Source organism: Misgurnus anguillicaudatus, chromosome 15 (assembly GCF_027580225.2).
Source record: "Misgurnus anguillicaudatus chromosome 15, ASM2758022v2, whole genome shotgun sequence".
Classification (NCBI taxonomy): domain Eukaryota; kingdom Metazoa; phylum Chordata; class Actinopteri; order Cypriniformes; family Cobitidae; genus Misgurnus; species Misgurnus anguillicaudatus.
In genome coordinates, this window is record NC_073351.2 from 11,182,685 (window position 1) to 11,189,430 (window position 6,746).

The following is a 6,746-nucleotide window of genomic DNA, read 5'->3' on the forward strand; positions in this document are numbered from 1 at the left end:
GATCTAGACGAGAAGTTTTGGTTAAAAGTGCATTTTTTTTTCTTGTCAAAAATGTCAATCGTTTCGCTATATAAGACCCTTATGCCTCATTTGGGATCGTTTAGAGTCCTTTGAAACTCCGTTGAAAAAAACTGTTAAGTGTTGAGTTAAGTATTAATTGTTGGTATCTATTAAAGTCCATTAAAATGAGAAAAATCCTGCAATGTTTTCCTCAAAAAACATAATTTCTTCTCGACTGAACAAAGAAAGACATAAACATTTTGGATGACATGGTGGTGAGTAAATTATCTGGATTTTTCTTTTAAGAAAATTGAATATTCCTTTAACATACTGGTTTTTTACATGTAATTAAGAAATGCTTTTAAGGACCTTTGACAAAATGGTTCTCCAAGGAACCAAAAATGTCTCTTCTATGTGGTCTTCAACCATTTTAAGGCCAAGGACCTTTTAATGTATAGAGAGGAGGCAGGGACCCACAGTACATGTATCAAATAAAGATTAGGTTTATTATAGTTAGTTACAAAATATTAAAATAATCATTTTTGGTATACAGTCAGTGTCACATACTGTTAACCTCCTAAGAACCGAGCTTTGATTTGTCTTTTTTTTTCAGATTTCCACCAGCTATTTTGGGGTTAGGAAGAACCAATAAATATAATAACCAAATTTTTTTAACATGAAGCTGTGTAATTGTCCACATTTGTGTACAACAGGTTCCAGTTACACAGAAGTAAGTATTATGGTGCAAACACAGCCCCGTCTCACGGAATTTCGTTATATAATCACGCATTTTTTTTATTATTTTTTCGTGATATTATCACAAATTTCCGCGTTTTTTCGTAATGGTATGACAAATTCCTGTTTTTGTGTGAATATCACGTTTGGGTTACTCAACAGTTTTGTCCTATTTTCTTACCATTGTCGCTTCGGTTTAGGGTTAGATTTACATAAAATGACATCACTGAAAAAAATGATTCATTGAATTTAATCCATTTTTTAAGGTAAGTGGTTGCAATCAATTTATTTAAGCTACATTTTAACAAAAAAGATTAGTAAAGTAAAATAAAATATAAAACTTTTATTATATAAAACGTTTAAATGTAGCCTAAATAAATTGATTGCAACCACTTACCTTAAAAAAATTGATTAAATTCAATGAATCATTTTTTTCAGTGTACCCAAACCCAACTCTAACCCTAACGCCAGGCGACATATAAAAAATTCAGAAAAAATAGTATAAACCAATGTACTTTTGACATTGTAATGAAGCGAAGCGACAATGGTTTAAAAATAGGAAAAAGCAGTTGAGTAACCAATAAGTGATAATCACACGAAAACAGTAATTTGTTATACGATCACGAAAAAACACGAAAATTTGTGATAGTGTCACGAAAAAAGAATCAAAAATATACGTGACTATATCACAAAACTTTTTGAGACTGGGTAGTGCAAACAACAAAAAATGTTATGTGAAATTTAGGTCTTAGGAAGTTAAAGGTCACATAACACACACTGTTTCTGTTTATCCTTTGTTAATCTTGAGTACCTATTCATTGGTACCAAAGACGTCACTTCCGTCATGCCCGTCGCCTGTCCGACTCGGCAGCGAACACAGCATATCTATGCACTAAATGTTCACATTTATTACTGTCATTGAGGGTTTACTAAAAACAAATTACTGATTTTACAATGTGGAGTTAGATGCCGGCTGCCAGTCAGTCACTCCAGTTGTTCGCAAAATCAACAAAATATGTTGAATTTTTGGGATCCTGCATTATTTGTCATATTCTCTATTAAAACTTTCCAGAAATTAAATGTGTCTCATAAAAATAAATTGAATATAATATCTCTGTCATTATAAATAGAGAAGACAAGTTGGTGAATATCCGGTTATCATAACAGCCCTGCACCCCACAGTTAACATTGAATCACATCTTCTGAGTACACATAAAACCATTATCTCTATATTTCTAAGTTTAATGGTAAGTTATAATGCATTACTTTCATGAAAAGTCCTCGTGCTGAAACCTGCTTGGCGCACCTGCTGTCTTATATACAATAGTCTGGTAAAGCAATATCATAATGTATTACAATTTATTGTTTTGCAGTCCTTAAAATAAGTTGCTATGACACAAAAGAAAGTCTGCTGTCCATAACATCTCAGCAGGAACAAACGTGCACATGCAGAACTGGATCTTTCAGGCGACGGTCACATACGTTCATAATTAAGTCAAAATGTTCATTGGTGTGTATAAAAAGGATATGTGTGTCGGAGCCGATGGTGTAGTGGACGGTGCTCCGACACACAGTGCAGACGCACTTCTGGCAACCCGAGTTCGAATCCCGGCTCGAGGTCCTTTGCCAATCCCATACCCCTCTCTCCACCCTATACTTTCCTGTCGTCTCCTTAATCACTGTCTATCTAATAAAGGCAAAATGGCCCAAAAATATAACTTAAAAAAAAAAAAAAAAAAAAAAAAGGATATGTGTAAAGTGCAAAGTTTAGGGGAAAAATGTTTTAGGACGTATAAATGCATTACTGTAAGCTTTTAAAGTGACAGCTGTTAATCAAAAACAATCTGCAACATAATGTTATATTTACTTATTTAACAATAAATTAAATTTGTTTCTCTGTTCTTATATTATTATCACTTACTGTTTACTTGATTATTGAATTATTTAAGAACTTTTTACTATTCATTTAATATTAGGCAAGAATTTAAGTTATCCTTGGTCATTTCTGTTGAAGGCAATCCTTTATGTCGCTAATTTAACTCCTTTGGAATAGAATAAAATTGTAGTTCGGAGTTCCTCTGATGACTGTTGTTACAGCCAACATCGCAACATATCCCGGGCAAATTGTAATCTTGTTGTGAACCTCCTGGGAGTGTTTTATTGCTCTTTATCTCCTGGTTGTGGCTGCTGTGACCATAGAGTAAAGCAGAGCACGCAGCTGTGACCGCACACAAAAATGGCGGCGACGGCACACAGTGATGTCACGTGGTCCTGATGAATAGAGTATTCATATATTCAAAGAGTCTGCCCATATAAGGACTTCCACTGTACCTTCCGCACTGAAATTACCCATAAACAAAATAAAGCAAGATTGTTACGCATGAATCTTTCATGTTTGAAAACTTGTACGAACCCTGGCATACCACAGTTATACATCCAACTGATTTACTGACACTTTGTCAGAATTCATGAAATAGCTTTAACCCCCCTCCCTTTAACATACTACATAACAAAGATTTTAAACTGGGAACGTTATGCTTTCTATTTTAATCAAGTTTTAATTTTTATTTCCCTATTAATGCTTTTTTTGTTTGATGCCTAATTGTATTATTTCATTAATTTCAATTTTCTCATACTTTATTTGGAATTCAAACAATATTTGAAGGACCCCCTTTGTGCTACAGACCATATAGTGAAAACTGCATTATATACAGATGTGTTGAGTTGAAAGTATACTTTCCAAGCAATTTTGATGTTATTTCTCTCTGGTTGAGTTCATTTAAGTGTTATTATTTAACACCTGGATTAACCTAAACCCTGTCGGCCCCAAAGTGTTATATTTTCCACTATATATGATGTCCGTTGTCAAAAAAGGGCAGCTGCCCTCCTGGAACCAATTACTCAGTATATGTCTCAATTTGTCCCGGGCTTGAGTTCAGGATCAGTCAAACAATGATGTTGGGATGAAGGTCCAGTAGCCTGAGAGCCACGTCTTTAGTTCTTCACCCACAAACATCTGGAGAGTCTGAAAACGTAAAGACAACTCAGGAGGAGGTGTATGAGAATCCAGAGGGTCTGATTCATCATCGTTTTATAACAGCCGAGTAATGGGGAATTCCTTGCTGTAGCTTTAATATTTCCTAATAATCATGTCAAATAAACAATCTTCAGATTACATTAACACTTTGATCTCTAAATTACAAACCTTTTCATATGGCACATTATTAGAAGGTGATCTAAAATGCTTAAATTTGTGCAAACGTCGTATGCCAGCATGCCAGAATTAGATTTGTTGTTTTTGCAATGTTATAGTGATCATATATAATTATTTCTCAGTTTCTTTATTAGAATACAACCAGAAAATAGAGGATTAAAAACTGTATAGAAATGTAAACTGATGTGTCTTTTTTTAGGGTAAACTCACTTCCACTTGAGAAATAGCAGGAAACTGCATCTCTTAAACCTAAATAAAATTCAATCCTAATTTCTAATTTTAATTTTCTGCTTAAAAATTTGTTTCGTGCCAAGAGAGATCACACTAAACACTGTAATGCCTAAAAAAGACATTTAGTCCTGAAAATATATTTATTTTATTTTTTGTACATATTCCTGTATTTTCTGTTTGTATCTTAATAAAATAGATTGAAAAATAAATATGGATGGACATTAAACCTGCCTAAGACTTTTGCACAGTACTGTAGCTATTGGGAATAATGTCATATAGTCAAATATTGAAAGGCTATTCAGAGTTCACTTAAAAGACATCCGTCTGTCTACACAGCAAATAAAATGACAAAATTCCTTGAAAGTCAATAAAACTCATAACAACATCTATCAAGTGTTGCTCAAGTGAGGATTAAATGGTGAAACCAAGTGTTTTAAATAAAGAAAAAAGCCCTTCACTAATATTTATGATTTCAATAAAATTTTATGCTCACATAACGTACACTCACAGAGGGTTAACTTAAAAATATGAGTGGGTCAGAAAGTTAACAGCTGACATGTTATAAATATGTGACAAAGAAATGCGATTTTACACAAATCCTTGTACATATTTCTGTGAATGAAACATTAAAAAACATTAAAGAGGTAATAACTCAAGTCTACGCATACACTGTCAGGATATGCGAACTTCAAAGTGCCATGCATGCAAAAAAGCAGTGAAGAGTGAAAGTGCAAAGTTTTAAAAAAAAATTTTTTAAGAGCGTATTTTGGTAAAGGTGGCGCTCCGAGGCATAACTATTACAACATCACTAAAATCAGCATCACATGTTAAACTTACAATAAGGATTACATTGTAATGTATTGTAATCAAGGAAATACCCTGTTCTACAAACAGGGAAGAAAGCGTTAAAAAAAGAGAAAAAAATGAAATTTAAGGAAGTGTTAAAGCTCCATAGAATAAGGATTGCGTCAGCAAAAGGTCAACCAATAACCAATATATGTTGGAAAGATTTTTGCACATTTTACAATTATTGCAAAAATATTATTGTGTCAAGCTTTTTAAAGCTCTTTACAGTAATTGTCAAATCTTTACTGAGTAATTTTTCTGAGCTATAACAAGGTAAGAATGTCGAAGAGCTTGGTATTGCTTGGTTTCTTTTTGACTTGACCATTAGGACCCAGTCCACCCATGCAATGGGTTATGCTTTCAATATCACTCAAAGCCCTTTTACTACTTAATGATGATTCTGACTGTTTTTATATATTAGATGAAGCTAAAAAGTGAAAATTGGACCAACTTTTAAAAAAATACTTCAATTGGTAACACCTGAAAATGTGTTATTCATTATACATAAATGTTTCAAAATAAATTTTCTCACTTCTTTAGGTGTAAAAAAATTCAAGTACCCAAGATTCAACACTTTGAAGTAACATAAATCCATGATAGCTTTGTGAAATAAACAGATTTCTCACTGTAAAAAAAACTTTAAAAAGTAAGTTAAATGGTTGCCTTAAACGTTTAAGTTAATTCAACTTAAAAGTATTAGTAAACTCATAAAAGTTTTGTAAAAAATTGTTGTGTCAAATAATATTTTTTGTATTATACTTAATATTTTTTAATATTAAGAAAAATAAAACTTTTTTGAGTTAAACCAACATTTTTTATGTTCTTTACATAAAGCTATGATATGGCTTCAAAAGTCACATCTACTACAGTCCTTTACACTGTTTTTGTCATTTTTAAAGTAAGACAAAACTCAATATTCACTTTCATTGAAAAGACCATGCAGTGTAAACATTTTGATAAACAGAATTCATAAAAAATAACAGTAAATAATGACATATAATGATATTTTCATGGATGACAATAAAATGGACTGATCATATATGCTAGCAAGGGACGATGATATCAAACCAATAAGGTTACATCTCATAGATCAAATCAATATTTTCTAAGCATCCTCATAAGTGCATGAAAAGGCCAAAAGATTACAAATCAGATGTGTTACAGTAAAGACATCAACATCTTCACCCCCTTTTCCACACACACACCCACTCCACAGAGTATGAGACACTCCATAGGAACTCAAAAATGTCACCAGGAAAACATCATGTATTTCATTACTAAACATCCTGAACAGACACAGAAAGTCAATTTGCAAAAATTACATGAATATTAAAGTTCTACAAGTTAAACTTTATTTTTAACATACATTGCTTACATTTATTAGACCATCTTCCTATTTATGTGTAAGCATTTCTTTTGAAAACATATGAACTTACACCAGCTTGGGGCTCTGTTTTTCAAAGATCAATGACTCTTATACAGTTCCATCTCTTTGGAAGATGGCAATCATTACTCCTATTCAAAAAAACTATTCCTCAAAAATGCAGTGATTGTAGACCAGTAGTAATGAAGTGTTTGGAAAAGCTTATGGTGTGGAAACTGAAGTCAAATATTAAAAGTAGCCTAGCTGAGGACTATTTTCGGGCGCTGCGTAATATCATTGCGCCTGCAAAATATTGAAACTCTTTTTTGCGGGATGCTAATGGTCTAATCAGATTCA